Source organism: Drosophila erecta, unplaced genomic scaffold, assembly GCF_003286155.1.
Source record: "Drosophila erecta strain 14021-0224.00,06,07 unplaced genomic scaffold, DereRS2 tig00000092-arrow-pilon, whole genome shotgun sequence".
NCBI classification, from domain to species: Eukaryota; Metazoa; Arthropoda; class Insecta; order Diptera; family Drosophilidae; genus Drosophila; species Drosophila erecta.
In genome coordinates, this window is record NW_020825207.1 from 18,552,008 (window position 1) to 18,570,453 (window position 18,446).

An 18,446-nucleotide genomic window follows, 5' to 3' on the forward strand; every position below is an offset into this window, starting at 1 on the left:
AAGTTGGCGAGTGCGAGAAGGGAAGTATCTTCTTAATTAAAAATCTTCTAAACTCTGGTAGACTAATTGAACAAACCCATTTGAAATACAAATTTTCAGCGCAAAACGGGATTTGGAGAGTGAACTTTTCCAATTTATTGCTGTGTTATTTGCGCTTACTTTCCACCGATTGTTTTGGAGCCTTTTGTGCAGAACAATGGCATCCATATCTCTGCATGCAGGCACGTAGATACATTTATCTGCAGAGTGGTCTGCGTTGGGCTGGGCTGCGAACTGGGTAAGTTAGCTTAAAGCTGTAAAGTTGCAACCATTTTCTGGGTGGGCGTGGACAGGTGATGGTAAGGCATCCAGCTGGGCGGCGAGTGCAATATATTCCTGTCAAGCTGTGCACCACCCTGGGACCATCCCATTCCTTTCCTCACTTCCCAGTCCTCCGAGTCGGGTCCTTTCACGCCCCCTGCTTGGCTTAGATATGCGACTCCAAGCTGGGCAGATAGCCACGTAGCTTTGACATTACATTGATTGACTTTTGATGTCTGCGTACTATGTGGGTCTAGGCCATCACTTGCCTGCTCTCCCTGTTTCTCCGATCTGCAGGGGTTGTCCATCGCCATCAAATTTATACTTCTTCTACCGATTGGGAGTTAGCTCACGTAAATATGTATGCCTTTCGCATCTCTGGTGTAGCTGTATTGTTATGGTTCACCAATAAAATATTTATTCCCAATTAGGCGCAGGCCTTTGAGACTCTACACTGAGCTGCAAGAAGTGAGTTTCCGCAGTAAGAGTAACATAAAAGTATCTTAGTGCCAAAGGATGCACAGTATTGATAGCTATTTACATAGCATATACGTTTGTGACTTATCCCTTTGTGTGTTAAAAAGTGTATTGATTTTTCTTTCCCCAACTACCTACACATTTCAGATCAGGGCTGCCTTCCTGCCCGTGTCTCCACCTCATTGTCTATGCCTATTAGACCCCTCGGCAGTTCATTGGACACATACATTATGCAGGATACTCAAGGCTAATTGCCAGGAACGAATATCCATTTAGCTCTCATTTTCTGTTTTTCCGCTCAGTCGTCAGCAAAAGGTTGATTTTATTAACCGGGCTTAATTGCTCCATAAAAGCTTAGTCCTTTAAATTTGTCAACCGCCTACTGGGACGCTCAGTTGACCTAGTTTTTGTCTCCGTCTACCTTTCCTTCACCTTCTAGCTCCTTGGACCATTTTCCTGGCCACAAACGAACGAGATGTTCAAGGCAAGTGATACTTGAGCACTGGCCACCTCTTAATATACGTAGTCTGCTTTGGGCGCGAAAGGCTTATGGGCGTGGCGAAGGAGCGCAATTGAGGCGGTCCGGCACGTAGTACCGCATCCTGGGAATCAGGTGGACACCAGAGCCGCCAGTGGAATGCGAGGCACGTATCCTGCGATGTGGCAGGGATAGGGTTTTTGTTAGTCCTGTTATTGTTATGCCTGCCGAATGTGCTTCCCGGCTCAACAATCTGCGCCTTATGGCCGAAGGATATCAGCTGGGGGATAATGCGTCCGGCATTTTAAGCAATTGAAGCCATTGGCGGAGAAATTGATTGACAATTCAATTTTAATCAGAATTACAAGCTAGAAAATAATTTGCATAATTGAGAGATGATCATGAATGATTGACTCCCCATTTAACAACTATACAAGCACAAGAAACCAATTTAAGAATTAAAGTGTATCCCACCTCCTCAAGGATAATGGCGCACTGATTTAGTCTGTTCCCGAGGGCACCTAATTCAGGTGACTAAACACTTTTCTATTCCACCTCTTTCAATGAAATCCTTTTACGAGTTCCCCTCCGAAAAATACCTAAAATATTCTGCACGGAGGTGGCTGTGAACTCAATTGTAGCTCAAAAATAAAGCGCTCGTCATGGGGCGGGCAAAGTTGGCTACGCTTTCAGCTGATTAAGAACAAATTTGATATAAATAAGTGGTGAAAACAACTCGGCACAATTTAACGCTTTGTTGCGGTCAAGTAACTTTAGAATTCCAGTGAGTGAGCAGAGCCAGCAATTCGTACAAAAAATAACACAAAAAACACAAAAAACACAAAAATAAATGAAAACAAGTGCAGAGTAATGAAAGAAAAAGCATGAAGACGCGTCGAGATGAAAGGGAATTCTTCAGCGTGTTTTTAAGCCGATTTGATTCTGCGGTGAGAGGAACCACAAAATGCTATAACAATTTTCAAGCTAATTTTTTCTCTGCTGCGCAGAGTTTTGGCCATGCCATGGCAATGGCCAATGGCATTTTGATTAACTTGATGATGATGAGGCAGTCGGCGAGGAGGATAATGACCTCGGGTGCCTTCCGCTGTCAATGTGGCAGTTGGCTCATCCTCGCTTCCTCCGAAGTGGCATTTCCTTCGATCTCCTGATTGCGGTTAGATGGCCAACTTAATAAGCCAGATCCCCCCAAACTAAACGTGGCCGAGAAAGCGGATTCCGGCTCACTGCGCTTTTGGCGAAGCCATGAGCTGAGCGTCAAGCCAACTTAATGCCAATATTTTACTCAACCGAGGATTAGTTTTACTTTACTTTTCAGCTGAATTCTATCCGAGCGACTTAATATCCTGAATGGAGAACGGAAGCTGGGATAAAAGGACTTGAAATTACCCTCCTGGTCGATTGCTCAAGTGTGGGTTTTCTAATGTTTTAAGCCAAAAAGATACAAATAGGGGCCAAGGTAACTTATAATTTTAATTTTTTATAGAAAACCAGCACTGAACTTCATATAAATATGCCGCATATTTCCTTTATATCTTGAAAGTTCATTTCTGATCCCAGTTCCCTTGCCACACATACCAAAATTTCCATTCGAATCTCAAGCCACCAAAGTCTAATTCAAATTTCGTAACCGCCGTCATATTTGACAGCTCATTAAAGCCAACTGCTATTAGTTCGGACCTCTTACAGTTCGCCTCACAGGCGGGTAACTTTCACAACGCACTCCGGGTGGCAAGTGAATCAGTCAAAATCGATCGTGCCACCAAAAACTGACCGATGCCTTGATTGATTGATTGATTGAAGGCACGCGCTGTAATTGGCGACGTGTTTGCCCCGCTGAGACTTACACGTTTTTCGCATGTTTTTACGGGTATCTACTCTAATTTTATTAGCTTGTTGACCACATAAACTTCCGCTGTTAGTTGGGCGAACGTGGCTTTTAATGATGTGGCATTTGAATTTCAGTTTGGGGATGAATCGCTGATTTATGCAGCTAACCCGCATTGAAATGGAAATCGAAGTTGTGTGACTCTGTCTGGATACAATTGCTTTTGAGCAAACCTTGAGAAATCCAGCGAACGCGACTATCTTTGGCGAGATCTCTGCTAATCTCATTTATTCTGTATGTCAGTTATATAAATTCTCATTAACTGGTGCATTGGGAATTGACCGAGCTTGGCCAAAATGGCATCGTATGTTGTTTCGTTCACCTTGACGAGCCAATTACTCTATTTCCGTGAGCTTTGTTTACGAGTATATCTTAATTTTGATTTTGATCTATTGTGCTGCTTACTTTTGTTTAGTTTTTAAAGGACTCGACAGTTGGGCTGATTATTCTCTTTCAAAGACTCATATTCAAATCTCATCGGTGAGTTGAAAACGAAAATAAGTCCTCCTTGGAAGCAGAGGGAAATGATGTCATATACCTGGGGACTCGCCTTCAAGGACACGTGCAAGGTCGGCGGAAGGAGGCGATGGGCCACACTGCAGCATGCAAAATCGTTAGGCAGATAAAGAGCCATGAGAAATAGTCGAGCACGGCCAACACGGAAACAAATAAAAATCAACAGGATTAAATATGCAGCTCTACGTGGCTCCCGACGTTTTCTATGGTTCTTTGGTCTCCGGCCGGGCTTCAGCCTTGTGCCCCGCCTTGAATATGTGCTCTCCGGCCAATCTGTTACATTTTGTCAGGGCTTCCATGCAGCTCCTATTCAGGCCCCTCGCCTCTCCTCCTGGCCAGCTTGCCCCTCATCTCGAGTGTCCTTCGCATGCTTACCTTCAGCTGGGACACTGGGCCGTAAATGCGACTGCCTCTGCTGTTTTTACACTCTCAGCCGGGCTCTGAAGTGGATTCAACAAGTCCGAGTGTGCGCATCCGAAACTCGACTAGCAGATGCCCCTTAGAGTTAAATAGACTGCATGAAAACCTGGTGAGCCGGACATTAGTAAGTAAATATGCTATCGTGTCCAAGGCAAAACTCAAATATTATTAATATTAAGTACTTTACCATCACTTCAACTAATTGCAACAACTGATCACGAAGGCTATTAAATGTATAACCTCGTTTTCAATATTTTATACATACATTTGCAGTCCTGAAACCTATCCTGTCTAAACTTTCAATGGCCGTTACATAAAACAGCAAGTGCTTTGTGTTTTCCCGCGGACACCCCCCCGCAGGCAGATTTAAAAATTTATTTCCCACGATTGTCGGAAACGGATGGCGAGAGTTTTGCGCCACCAGACACCAAATGAGTTGGCACAGCCCCGTGTCATTTTCACTCTGGGTAAAGGAAACTTTGTGCAAGACTCTCGTTTTTATCCGGCACCCAATGAAAAATTTAAGCTTTTACAATTTTAGCGAGGACGAATGGGAACTTCGGGCCGTTGCAACATGTGGCGCATAAATTGGTCCTTGGATTGAACGCTTCCTGCGCACTAATTCAATTTTACCCACTTGCAACATTTCAAAATCGAAAATAGAACGTTTGCTAGCTGCTCAGCTTGCATAATTCAAACCTTTGCCACATCTCTCTGTACTTCTCCCCACGTTTTGCCAACCAAACTGAAACCATCGCTTGCCACGTGGCAAGGTCAAAAGTCCCAGCCCCAAAACGTAACAGCTTTGCGCTACGCTACATAAGTAAATTATCCGTTTTGCGCTGTCGGGGTCGGGGAAAGTAAATTGCATTAACTGAATAGCCAGAGCTGCATAGCTTGGAAAAATTGAACTCTGCGCAAGGGAGTAAATTAAACGAATCCGTTGTACCAGACTTTCTTTTTAGACTTTACCTACCCTAATTAATTAAAAAATTATAAGCTCAACTGCCCTCATTGCAATAAGAGTAAAAGAGTTCGGTTTTGCGCCGATATTGGGGCAGTCTTTAATGGTCAAGATTTGTCAGCTTTTCTGGCCTCCTTTGGTCACTTGAATACATCAATCCATGGCAATTATCGGATGCACATCTGAAGCTTTCGGTAGGAAGCAATGAGGCAATTGCATTGCTTAGTTTCCATTTGTCGTATTATGACAGGGACATTGCTCAATCTTTGGGACAAGCCACAAGGGACAGTAGAGTATAAAACAACACATTAATCTAATGACATTTTGCCACAATGTCCACAGAATCAGGAGCGTCTTTTGTGCTCCTTGATGCAAATCAGTAATTGTTTTACTTTTTTCTGACTGCCTTTGGGTGACTGGGTGTTCTATGTTGTGGGCGCGGTTACGGGCAATTTAACACCTTGGCTGCGCATTAATTTAACCGTAAACCAAACCGCAGCGCCACCGTTTCGAATATCAATCATACGGCCCGTTGGCCAAGTGAAAAAATCGTTAAACATGGCTGAACTCTGACCTGCCTGCCAGACTGCCAGCCTGCCAGTCTGTGGCTTATTCCCGGTTCTCATCCAACCAAGCCCAACCCAACCCATTTCCGACCATCAGGGTCTGACAGCATAATTTACAGTTTTCAGCGGATTAATCGGGAAATGTGCAAAATGCTCTCGGCTACTTACAATTTCAATTTACTTTCGGTTAGTCCACGCCAAGGGATTGGGAGTCCTGCAAGCAGACGAAGCAGAATTTACATAAATTTAATAAAAACGAATTAAATTATGTCAAAACCCGGCGCTGCGGGCTGATGGCAGGAAACATCGTCAAAGGCATTGTCAAAAGTGTATAATGAAAATATGCGATGGAAATACTTGCACTGAAACTGGGCGACCGTGAAAAGTACCGAATGTTTTCGAGTGGGTATGGCGCGTTTAAATAGATGGCAGAAATTAAAGCGAATAACTTTTCGAACCTCAGCTGCAGTGCCTCAGCATCAGTAGCAGTTACTCCTATTTCCGCAAAAATCAGCTTAGCTCCTGCGGCAACAGGATTGTGTGTAGAGTCTCAAGTCGGGCCTGGGACAAATATTGGATGTGCTTGCGGTTGGTGGTTCGTTGGCCGGGAAACGCACTTTTTCAGCCAAGTTGCCACCGCAGAACACTCTTGCCATAAATCATTAAGCCCACGCTGGTCATGCCTGGATTTTACATTGGCTCTCGGCATTGTTGTGACAGCTGGCTTGCTTCACCGCAGGAGCACGTCCTTCCAACACCTTTTCGCCCTTGTATCCTGGCGAAGATATAGCCATGCAAATCGTGTCGAGCCCTTTGTGCGAATGCACATATACTTTTGATTGTCCGCCTCTCGGGCCATTTGGCCTGATTATATTATTTATATTGCCAGGCATTGTTTTTGGGCACTCTTTATTATTCAGTCTAACCCAAGGATATGGATCCGCCAGCACAGTTCTCCGCTTTTGCGTAAGCGTATACATGGCCACATACTTGGCTAGCAAATTATTCGTAGCACTTTGTTGATTTACTCTGAATATTTTCCCAGACTGGCATTACGAAAGCCGCTTTCAGTCTTGAACTCGGCTTAAATTGCCCTAAGACTTGGGAAGCTGCTTCCTTTGAAGGAGGCTATGAGTTTGGCCAACGCCAAAAGAGTTGAGCAGGGAAAAGATTGGGATTCATACTGGCGAGACCTTAGGGCGTCTGGTTATGCCATTCAAGTGTAACCAGGACAACAAACGAATGTCAATAAAGCCAATTTTGCGGGCTAATCACATTTGGAAATAGGAGACGGATAACAATCTAAACAATCAGGATGCAGCCAGTTCCCTCAATCCCCCTGTTATTCAATACTTGATCGCCTTACGACTGACAAATTGCACAACATTTCTACGCCTTTGGCATTTTCGAGGAATTGTAGGGGAACTGGTCCAACCAATTGCGTTAGCAACTATTCTTCTTCGAAGGATTCGAGGACTCGCCCGAAGTTTTGTGTCTTTTGTTGATTCCACTTGCGGGACAAGTTTTGTTATGCTCCAGACCGTTGCAATCGGGATGCAAATGCAAGTGCATGGCGGTGGGCAAAGCCAAAAGGACAAAAGACGTGATAAATATCGAGGACAAAAAGCCACAGAACTCGTAAAAGTGCCATCGACCGACTGCACCCTTTATTGTGCAACACACTATCCTTTGTTCGGTCTCAGTATTTCTGAGATTGTGACAAAATGGAAAAGGGATGCCAATACCTATTGGCAAGGACCATCAGAATTTTCCAGACAATTGGAATCATATGTGAGTTGGTAATCCTTGACTAAGAAGATTAAGGAGCTGATTGAATTTAAAAAATATTAGTTGCCTTAAAACCAGCAGGAGTTACGTGTTAATCATATTATTTCAATTATTTACATAGGATCCCAGGCTGCTATATGCTTAACCCGCTATTTGTCAGATTGGTTCAGGTTTATGTACCACTCCCTGCGAGAGGAAACAAAAGACGAGCCACCAAGGACAATGTCGGCCTGCGGGCTTTTGAGGGTTAACACTGATGAAGCGAGGCTGTTGCATTGATGCATTGGGGGAGGAGGCACGGGGCGGGGTGTTGGTCGGTTGAATGGCAAGGTTGTTCTAGATGCCCCTGAGAACACGTAAAGTGAAAGTACAACAAACTGAAGCAAGCACACTGAAGCTGCATTATAAAGTAGCTGGCATCTAAGACAAATAATGCGAGCAGAAGATATACATCCTAGCAACGTGGCCTATGCATCACGTCTTTCGTGCTGCTCTTCGAATTTATTCACCAATTGAAGACAAATAAGAAAATCTCACTCTTGGTGGGGTGGAAAAAGTTTCCAAGCAAACTTATCCAGACACAATGCCTAAACGATCTTATTTATCGGTGGAGTATATTTTTTTAAGTTTCTGCCACGGCATCACACAATTCTCAGAGGCAAATAACATAAGAAAATATTTGTTTTTCCTCTCCTTATTCTGAGAAATAAAATGAATGAGCCCATTAGCTTGTGCAAACAGACAGGTGGGGAAAAAATGCCCTGCCGCCTTTTGGTTTGTGTAACAATTTTGTCTGCCCGTCGTGTGAATTGAGATGCCAAACAGTGGCCACTATTGTTCGCATAAATTATGCACTTGTCATTCTCATGGTATAGATTCCAGAGTTCACTCCTTGTGGAGTTTGCCAATGGTTCGTTGCCTCCGCGATGGGAACTATGGATGCTCACTTGGGAAAGCTGCCCAAAAGTTGGCTAACAAAGCGATAGAAGGGGCACTCCTATCCCAAACATTTGCAATCATTAATTTATTATAAACAATAGTTATAATACCTCAAACAAGACCTCACATAACGAAGCTTGCTGCTAAAATGAAAACTCACTTTATATACAATATTTAAAAGTGGGCAACTTTCGTCATCACACTTCTAGTCACCCACTAAATGTGATAAAGGCTAAAACTTTATATTAATGCCACATTATTTCAGGTTTAAATAACAACAGTGAGTACACGTATTTTTAGTTTTGTTACATTTACGCGCTTTCTCTTCATAAAATAATTACACTTTTTCACGCCGAACTTTCTCGTCCTCAGCCAATTAGGGCCCCACCGCTGCTCTGGTCATCATCATATTCATTAGGCAACTATTTTGTCGTTTCACGGTGTACCTGGCAGGACTCCCAGAAATGCTATTAGCGAGCCAGGAGCTCCAACGAGCTCCACTTAAAGCGACTCGAAAAAAGGAGGCAGGAGGCAGGAATGCGGGCAACAGGAATTCCTGTGTAGCAATCAGCAGATTGTGTGACAGTCTGCCGTTCATTTCCCTATTTATTCAACAAGTTCCGCTGCTGGGCCCGAAACTAGGGACAGGATTCGCCCTGACAGGCCAAGGACTCGAAGTCCTGCGGCTGTTTTATGCGCTTATAATCACATATTTCAGCTCTTTCTCTCTCTCTGCTTGCCTTCCCATCCGGGCATTCGATTTGCTTGGCATTTGTCGAATGCCTCAAGGATACGCCGTGCGACTTGTGATCCCTTATTTTAGTGGCATTTATTTTGTCACACTTTATTCACGACGAGTCTGTGTGCGGCTAGCTAGCGGAGGACCCATAAAAGTCCTGTGAGCCGGTAAGTGCGTGTTTATTTGCTAAGAAAGGTCCTTGCCCCGCCCGCCAGTGCCTTTGGGTCTGGCTTAAAGGTATTTTCGGCGTTGCGGCACGTTATCGAAGGCATGCAGGCGGCGGAATCCTGGTATCCTTGTAATTGGGGCAAGGGTTTGGCAGCTCGTGTGTTTTGTGCCTGTGTGTATGACAAACTCATTTCATATTTATTAAATTTGCTGCGCTCGGGTTTTATTTTCATTTGGCACGTACCGAAAGTAAAATAAACATGTGGCTCTTCCGCTTTTTCTTATTTTTGATACACTTCCTGGCGTTGGTAAGCTTATTAGGAGTTTTTGCTGGAAAAACCAAGTTGATATACGAATACTTTTACATTCCTCCGCATTGTTTTAATTTAGCTGAAAATTTGTATTCCACTGGTGCTGGAAAAATAATTTCACCGTCACATTTTTGCATGTTCTGTAACTTTATATGCCAACCATGGGATCCCCGGGCAAACTCCCCAGTTCCTTGCTTCTTTTGTGGTTTTTACATGAATATGTAGAGTGCGGCTATAATTTCCAGCCACTCCCACTCGTGCGCCCACCGCAGTCGAAACTATGTAATTAAAAAGTTTTGCAAAGAGATTGCCGAGCTAAAAAATGAGAGGCAAATATCTTGTTTGCATATTTCTGCTTCAGCCAGAAATAATAATTAAATGCAAACCAACAAAGCGGCTGGCCAGCAATAACGACTGTTGCTGAACCAATTTATAGTTGCTTCAAACTGGCTTATTTCCGAACTGGGAGTATCGAAAAACAGGCAAGTCCCTTCATTTGATTCCATTTGCATATCAATTAGAGTACAACATATTTTTCAATCTGGATATGAAATGGTTCGGAAGTTTATGAATGGAACAATGAGGCGCAAACTGATGACATTAAGTGCAAAATGCTGGCAGTATTTTCCCAGGCAGATCAAGTCGCAATCATGATTCTCAACTCGGCTTTTGCCACCTTTTGGTGACTCAGTTTTTGGGCCAACTGTGAACTTTGCGGCCAGTCTGTTCTTGTTTTGTTGTAGGGGCAGCAGCTTCGGCTTATTATATGCTTGTTTTGCGGTCAGTTCATTCAACTCACAATTGCGTTATTCTTTCTTGGCCAGAATAAGACTAGTATTGGCTTACAAAAGAAGAATATTCGGAACAACATGGCTTGTATCTCTTTGTGAGCCTATTGTCGGTGGTTATGCCATATTGGCTTATTTACAAAAGCTGTTTCATTTTATTACCACCAACAGTTGACCGTCGTAAATCAAACTCTTGTCAAGTTTCCGCTATATTTTGCCATAAAGCATATTCTGCTAAATGTGTCAACAGAGTATACGAAATATTTGCATTCAAATAACAACAAAACCGAAGCTCAAACCACTGGAACGCATCCAACCAGAACCAACCAAAATCCGATTCCAAACCAGCAGCAGAACGAGAACGAGAACAAGCGGGCCAAAACAAGTGCAACAGGCAGCCGGTAGCCGGCAAATCGGGCCAAAAGCAGCAACAGCTGCTTTTCTTGGCTCCTACAATATGTGCCGTGCTGGCCATTTGATTGTTGCCCGACTGACAACAAAACGTGCCAGAATAAGAACCGGTAACAACCACAACAATCGAACAAGACTCGTACTCGTTGCAGTCAGCGAAGATTTTCTCCATCGAAAATCGGCGGTTTTCTTTGGTGCGTAAACTCTCTTTTACACTAGGAAAAATTAACTAGGACTTAATATGGGTCAAATTTATAGCCACAAGCTGCGCGCTTGATGAAATGAAAGTATTTGAGATATGTTCTTTACTCCAAAGAAGTTCGTCAAATAGAGCGCAAAACGTTTACAAGCTGCATATGTAATTTAATTTAATTCGACACAATTTGACTTTTGTTAATTAGTTTGCGGTATAAAGTAGAAAGTTGTTGTGGGTAGCTTATGGGATTTGTACAGTTTAATAGCGTGCAATTTGTTATATTCTTATCAAAAAAAAGAATCCAAATGTTTAAGCTAATTTATATATATAAAGGCCCATGAAGTGTGACTTGACTAGCCAAGTGTATAGCCAACTCTATAGTCGAGACCCTCGACTATCAGATACCCGCTACTCAGCTAAATAATAAACATTTAAGTTGAATTGATCTCTTGTTTGCAACTTGTGTTGCTGGATAAATAATGGTCTTAAAATATTTTCATTGATTCCTATTTATATCCTCCTTTCATTATTGTTTTGCCATTGTTCTTTGCCACCTCGGTGACTGTATACTCAATTGTTCCGAAATGTTGTTATTTACTCTTAATTCCCTCGCTATTTAAGCTTAATTTCAAGTGTATCTTTCCACTGTTTGCAACTTTTGCGTCTGTTGCGCAACAAGTTGGCTGTTGAATATTTTTAAGGCCAAGTCCAAAAGTCAAACAAGACGAAGGCAACGGTTTCGTCTGCTGCTTATTGTTGTTCAACCGCTTGGCTTCTAATGCAGTCGTCCGGAGGAAATGGGGCAACCAATGGCAACCGGCTGGGAGTGAGCAGATAAAGCTGGAAACAGGTGCCACAGAAGGTGGATCCGACGGCGAAGACGGGGTCTCCCGCTGAAGACAATCCCCACCCAAATGGCAGAGCAACAAAGTCAGTCCAGCCGACAGCCGACAGCGGAAGTGACTCCACTTATAGGGAGCATTAGCCCAGTCAAAAGTGCAACCAGATTATATTTTACAGCTAAGAGCCGGGGGATCCAAAGTTTATTACACGGGTGCGTGAGTACCCATGTGCACCATAATCTCAGCCAGAGTTGGCGCATGCAAAGCGGCTTTTCAGTGGCTGGTTCAACCCAGAAGTGTGTCGCCTTGAAACGGAAGTCGGAACCAGACACAATGCGATTGTCAATAGACCGACAGAACATGATACTTGCTACAAAGGTGACAAGGCTGCTTTGAGCAGCTACCGTTGCTTGGTAAAGACTAAAAGTATGTGCTGTGCGTTGATAATAGGAGGATAGAAAATAATTAAGTAGAATTGTTTCACACCTACAAATTTCAAACCGTATTGATTGAGCCGTGGAGTCTTGCGTTTGATCGCCTGAATGGCTTCGTTCAGCTGTGGTTGCTTTGCTAAGCGGCTTATTTGCCACATTTGTGTCGGATACCTGGGCTGTCCCCTCCGACTTTTTCGGCCGTTTTGCTCGACATGTCAGCAAATTTGCTTGCTGATTAGAGCGGCCAGATTGGCACTCGGCTTTGCTATTTGGCTTTTGGTGGGGCTTTCGCATTGACGGCCGGGAGTCTCCCAAACTACAAGGCACAAAAGTACTAAAACTGAGTCTGAGACGTAGACTGCAACTGAGGCACAATCAACAAATGCAAGACCAACTGCCGTGGCTTGCACAACTTTCTGAGTTTGGAGCGGCGACACGAAGTGTTGCATAATCGAGACCGCTGTGTGGCAGAGACAAAAGTCAGAGCAGCAGTAACAATAAATACTGAAGTACACCCACCAAGCGGCAACCGGTTTTGCGATCTCGAGAGTTGGCCAAATAAAAATAAAATGTATATCGCAGCCACATATAAATGGCCAAGTCAAAGCGCCAACTTCAATTGTGGCCGAAATGCGAAACGGGAGCCGCCAGGGGTCGCCACGCACGCAGTGGACTAGCCAAAAGTTTAACTTAACCCACTGCCCTCGGTTCATTTTCCATTTTCCATTTTCCGTTTTCCCAAGCTGCTTTCGCAAACGAACCCAGAGCTCGGCCATAATTATGACATTTTGATACCCTTACCAAGTCCGAGGAGTGTTAGCAATAGCAGGCTGAAGAATGCTTCAATCGCACCGGAAGACTATTCAAAAGTTATTCATTTAAAGCATTAAATATTTATGCATGCATTTATTTAACTCATACCTATTACCAATCTACAAACAATTCCAAAACAAAACTTTATTTCAAAGCAAAGTTTGCAGATTAATTACAAGTTGGTTTTACAAGAATATATTAAGGCAAATAACGTTACATGTGTAACCTGAATAATTAGTGATGTTTTCCAACTATATGCCTTTAAGTGAAGTTGCAAAAGTATATTACAAACAGAGAGGCAAGCTGAAAAAGAGCATTTCGAATTCGATTCAAATCGGGTACTATTTAGGCCGGTCTACCTCCGGTTTCTCACGTTTCTTGTGCCGTTGCTTTGCGGTACGTTACACTTAACTTTGCCTATAAGCAAAACTCGTTTGGCGCTGCCAGTTTTTGCATTTTCTACTCATTTTTGTATCTGCCCCAGCGTGTGGCAGTGGCGAGTGCGTGAGCTGGTAATCAGGAGAGCAATCCGGCTGCAAGAACCCAGGGGCCGTGTTCCTCCCTTCCGCTGGGGTTTCCCATCGCGGAAAATGCGAACTGGAAGATGGCTCTCTGACTTTTTCTAGGGCTGCCTGTGGCAGCAACTTTTCCAACTTTCACAATCTGCGCTAAGTGCGTTTTGTGATTTGTGCGGGCAGTGGGACAGTGGCAAAATAGCTGGCTGAATAAAAGTTCGGCTTGTTTGTGGCCAAATACTGTTGAGCACTCTCAATTAGGAGACTGATAGAGTGCAGTGGCCAAGTGCTACGTAAAAAACGTACTTAAACGTACTTTTCGAGTCCGAACAAATTAAAAAAAAAAAATCAAAAATAAAGGAACCTAATTGTAGGAATAAAATAATAATATTGTTGAAGCCCACGCTATTGAGCTTGGTGCTGCCCCTTTTATTAGTTGATATATATTCATCTACAAACTGTTTTAATTTGAGCTGCCATGGCGTTTCTATTACTTTGAAAAATACCTATTATTTTTGAGCAAAGTGAAAGTAGCTAACGCCACAACGATCATCCAAAAAGAAACTAGCCATCCTAATAATTTGACAGCCTTCAAGTTGGCAATTCTGTTTTTATATCTCATTGAGAGCAATCCAAGTGCTCTTAATTGATGAGCATAAAGAAAAAACATTTCCCCAGCCAGCAGGCAATTAGAACAAGAAGAAAAAGCCCATTTTATTGGGAGAGGAGCCATTACTTTTAACTATGTTGCAATCGTGGCTCAGAGAAGTGCATTAGAAAGGCTTTCGCCTAAATGGCTAAGAGAAGCGACGTCGTCAAGAGTTGGAAAAGTAAGCGAACTTCATGCGGTAATTACCAATGAAAATAAAAGCGGAGTGTGTATATAAACAATAATAAAAACAAAACTTTTTTATTGTCGTGTCATAATTGGGTTTCCCCACACACTGCGTTTTCTGGGGGTTCATTGTCAACCTCCCACCGGCTTGTTTTTCTTTCTTTTTTTTTGGAGGGGGCTGATATGTTGCCCCAATGTTTCCGCTTATTAAACTGGCAGCAGTACAAATCGTAGCAGTAGCAGTAATAGCAGTACCAGAAAGGAAACTTTCAACACTTTCTTGAGCACGCAAGCGACGTCATTAAAACACGCAAGTCACATCAAAAAATCAAATAGGTACATATGTACGAAAAAAAGTACAAAATAAATAAATAAAAGCCTCATATTCGGCACTCGACTTTTAGTACCACTGTTTGTACTTCAGCTGCCGCTACGTGGGCCTCATTAAAATGAATAAATGGCAGTGGGTGCAAATATTTCGCACAATTCGTCAACTGGCCTCTAAGCCGCTTACGCAGGGCCAACAGACTGCTTCTCTTTGGCAATTGCAATTAGTAAATGGTGCGTCTGTTACACTGCAGTATCGCCATTTTACGTAAGGCATTACGACCTCTGGACGGCGTTACCTTGGTTTTTAATTCCCCTTTGGCGGCCCAGTTCCGTTCCGTCGTCGGAACGCCACTTGGCCAAACCCATCACCACCCACAACATTTCACCCCGACTGTTTTCCCTCTTCAGCTGAACACTCGGCGACACTTTTGGCCACTTTTACTGGACCGCCTGTCAAGCTGGCCCTTGTCTGAATAATGATGGTTGGAGCAGCTGTCATCTGAGGGCGGATCGGTGTCCTGGTGTCCGGCGAAGTTTTTCCAAGTTGACACTTTCATAAATTCTAATTACATATCAAAGCAAGTGTCATTTGCAGGTGCCCAGCGAAACAGCCATGAAAATTAAATGAACCATGCTCCACGGCTCGGGCCGCGGCAAACAGAAGGCAGGACCAAATAGCAGTATGAAAATATATTATTTCATTTTTCATAACGCTCCCAGCGAAAAATAAGAGGAGGTCGCTCAATTGTGAGTCTGGGTTCCGCTGCCCAGTCGACCAGCTAATTAAATCCCAGTCGGGCCAGAATGCACTGCGATTACGCAAGAAGTTTCTCTGTTTCTCTGTTTTTGGACGCGCTACCTTTTATGGTCAGTCGCCGGCGACCGGGCGATTAGCATAATTCTTCCATATTATTTCATTTGATGATTATTACGGCCATTATTATTTGGCCCGAGACGTGCGCACGTCAATGGGAATGAGTCGAAGTCTTGACCTCGAGTACGAGGGGCCCCACCAACCGGCTAAAAACCGGCTTTTGGCTCTTGGCCATGGGCTAGAAATGTTTGCCAAAAACAGAGATATGAGAAACAAGTCTAGTTCTTCTTCTACTCTTGGCCATTGTTGACGCTTCTAATTTAATAATGTCGAACAGCGTGTTAACGGCCCGAAACAAGAGCCTCGAGTTTCCAGGCCCTGTTACGCGATATCTTAAAAAGCCAGCTGGTCAGTCGAAGCCTAGTCTAATTATAGATTCCAAGATTCCAAAGGCATTCCTTTGCTCTCAGGCTGAACAACAATTTAAACAATCTAAGATCAATATTGGAACTTTGGCTTGGACCTGAGCTCATTTGGCTTTGTTTTTGATTAGGTATTGTTGCTTCCTGAAGCTCTAAGAAAATGAAAATAAATGATGTGTTGCCATTAAGGGCTAAGCTAATTTAAGCAAATAAATAATACAGTTGAACAAAAGGCCTCTGTTGAGCCTAACACGTCACAGTTCCACATAAATTCACTTTTCCACAGTGGACAACCCGTTGCTATAAAAAATCGCCCAGAAGTTGCCCAGTTAGCACTTGATTTCATTGCCACACTTAGCAAACCTTAATTGCTTTACCCTGAATGGAGTTCTCTCGCCTGAATTCAATTTGGAATTTCTTTCATGAAACTGTGCGCATTTCCGCCATTGGAAATGAATAATATGAATTCACTGTTCACAAAGACCAAAATGGCGGAAAAGCAGCCACCCACACAAACCGCTCACTGCGAAGTGAGTACTAAATGCGCCCAGCTGGCGTTCATACTCCGTGTGTTCGCTAATTTGCAGCTGAATGGCGCTTAGACGCAGCTGCGGACCCAGAAGCTGAGGCAGATGTCATACTGCATTTGGCTGGAAAGCAGGCTAGACTGGGTGGAAAGGGGAGGAGGCTGCTTTTCCCCCACCGACACGGAACACGAAACGTGACGTGACAGTAATTAACATAATAATCCATTTTGTGGACAAGGAAAGGCAGCGAAAGAACCTCACCCATAGCCATCCGGTTCCTTTCCCCTTTCCCCTATCCACTTTTTGTTTAGGTTTTGTTTTTGCCCATCTCACGGATGGTGTTGACTGTTGAGTGTTGACTGCGACTGCGACTGGGCCTTCCTTTTGGGTTAACTAGCTGGGCGTCAGCGGGTTAAGAGTTGCCACGGCTTCATCACGACTCTGTTTCGGCCGGGCACGTTTTAATTTAATGCCTGCAACTTGCACTTGGCCAAACCCAATCCAATCCACTCCAATCCAATCCAATCCGATCCGATCCCGTCCAATAAATTGCCAGCTGTCTAGGCCCAGCATAGCAATTTGGCCAGAATAGAAGAGATTGGAAAGGAAAGGAACCACTTCTGACAGCCTCAAAACTCATCACCATCCACTCGCCCATATTCCTCATATTTTCTAGGTCACTCGAAGACCTCCGGGCTGGGCCAAACAATTACGCTGAAATATTTGAGCCGTACGCGTGCGGATGAACAACAATCGGCTTCAAGTTGACGAAGATGATGGCTCTGGAATGGGCAGGGGTACGGAGCCATCTGGAGATTTATTCAGCTAATTAGGTTTCACCAACACGATTTCATCTTATATCTCTTTCCCGATGAAATGGCGAATGATTTGTTTCAATTAATTAATGAAGCTTTCCCAACAGCATTTGGCTTTGTCAATTTGCGTTTAAGGAGCCCATCAAAAATCCGACCATACGAGTACATCTGTCCCGATTCGTTAATGCACCCAACCATCCGAGTCCCGATTGGCTCTCCTCTGTGGCAAACAACTTTTGGCAGCCACTGTGGCGCCACAGTCGACGAAGATGGCGATGACTGTGGGAAAAGTCTTCTTCGTCGCGAAGTCTTCGGATAAATTGGTCTGATGCTTAAGCTATTGCTGCGGTGGCAGTTGCGGCATCTGTGGGTGCGTGTATCTTCATTTCCATCCGGGGCTGTGGGAAAGTAGCCGCAGACCAGCGCTACCAGCGCTCCTCTTGGCATTTCTGCCGCCGAGAAATATGAATTTTCATTTATTTCTGCCGCCCGACGCTTCCGTCTGTAAATTGGCCAAATTAATAAGTGAGCCAAGGCCGCGAACCCAAAGCTTCGGCAACAGGACAAAACATTCGCCACTCGAAACGTGGCGTTAATTGCCGGAGCCCTCCGGAAAACTGGGGACGCGAGAGGGAAAACACTTGAGAAAGTTTTCGCGCTGCCATGGATAATTAAAAAACTCAAAAGCAGGCTTCCAGCCAAGGGACAGGCCAACTGAACATGCAGTCATTTTATGGAAACAGCGGGTTAATGCCACTCATGCTAAAATTCCTTGAAATATTTGCAGATGGCCGCTACACACTGCTTATTTTATTACCTTTCTTGTTAGGACGAAGAACTTCTTTAAAAACATTTCTGAAACAATTTCTAGTTTATTTAAATATTTTGACTTATTCACCATTTGACTAGAGGAAAGATTTTACAAAAGAATGTTAATTACTTTTAAGCCTGATTATGATTCTGTCCTAATTAAATAAGTCATGTTTTAATGTTGCTAACAGCATTTCGTGCTGCTGTTTTTCCTTCTTAATTTTGCTGTTTTCCCCTCAATATAAGCACTTCCTCAACTTACACTACAGGGAAAGTGGAAAACAAAACTTTTTTCAAAAAGCCCTACGGCGAAATGTCCTTC

The 18,446-nt window shown here is 43.6% G+C and overlaps 1 protein-coding gene across 2 annotated transcripts in view; it reads right to left on the reverse strand.

The window, feature by feature from the left end:
- Window positions 1-18,446, reverse strand: part of LOC6548961 — a 42,646-nt gene that overhangs the window by 7,973 nt on the left and 16,227 nt on the right. For both annotated transcript variants that reach the window (XM_001974157.3, XM_026980397.1), the window contains exon 3: window positions 5,796-5,841. The gene's annotated coding sequence lies outside the window, so the exon portion shown is untranslated. The remainder of the gene's footprint in view (window positions 1-5,795; window positions 5,842-18,446) is intronic.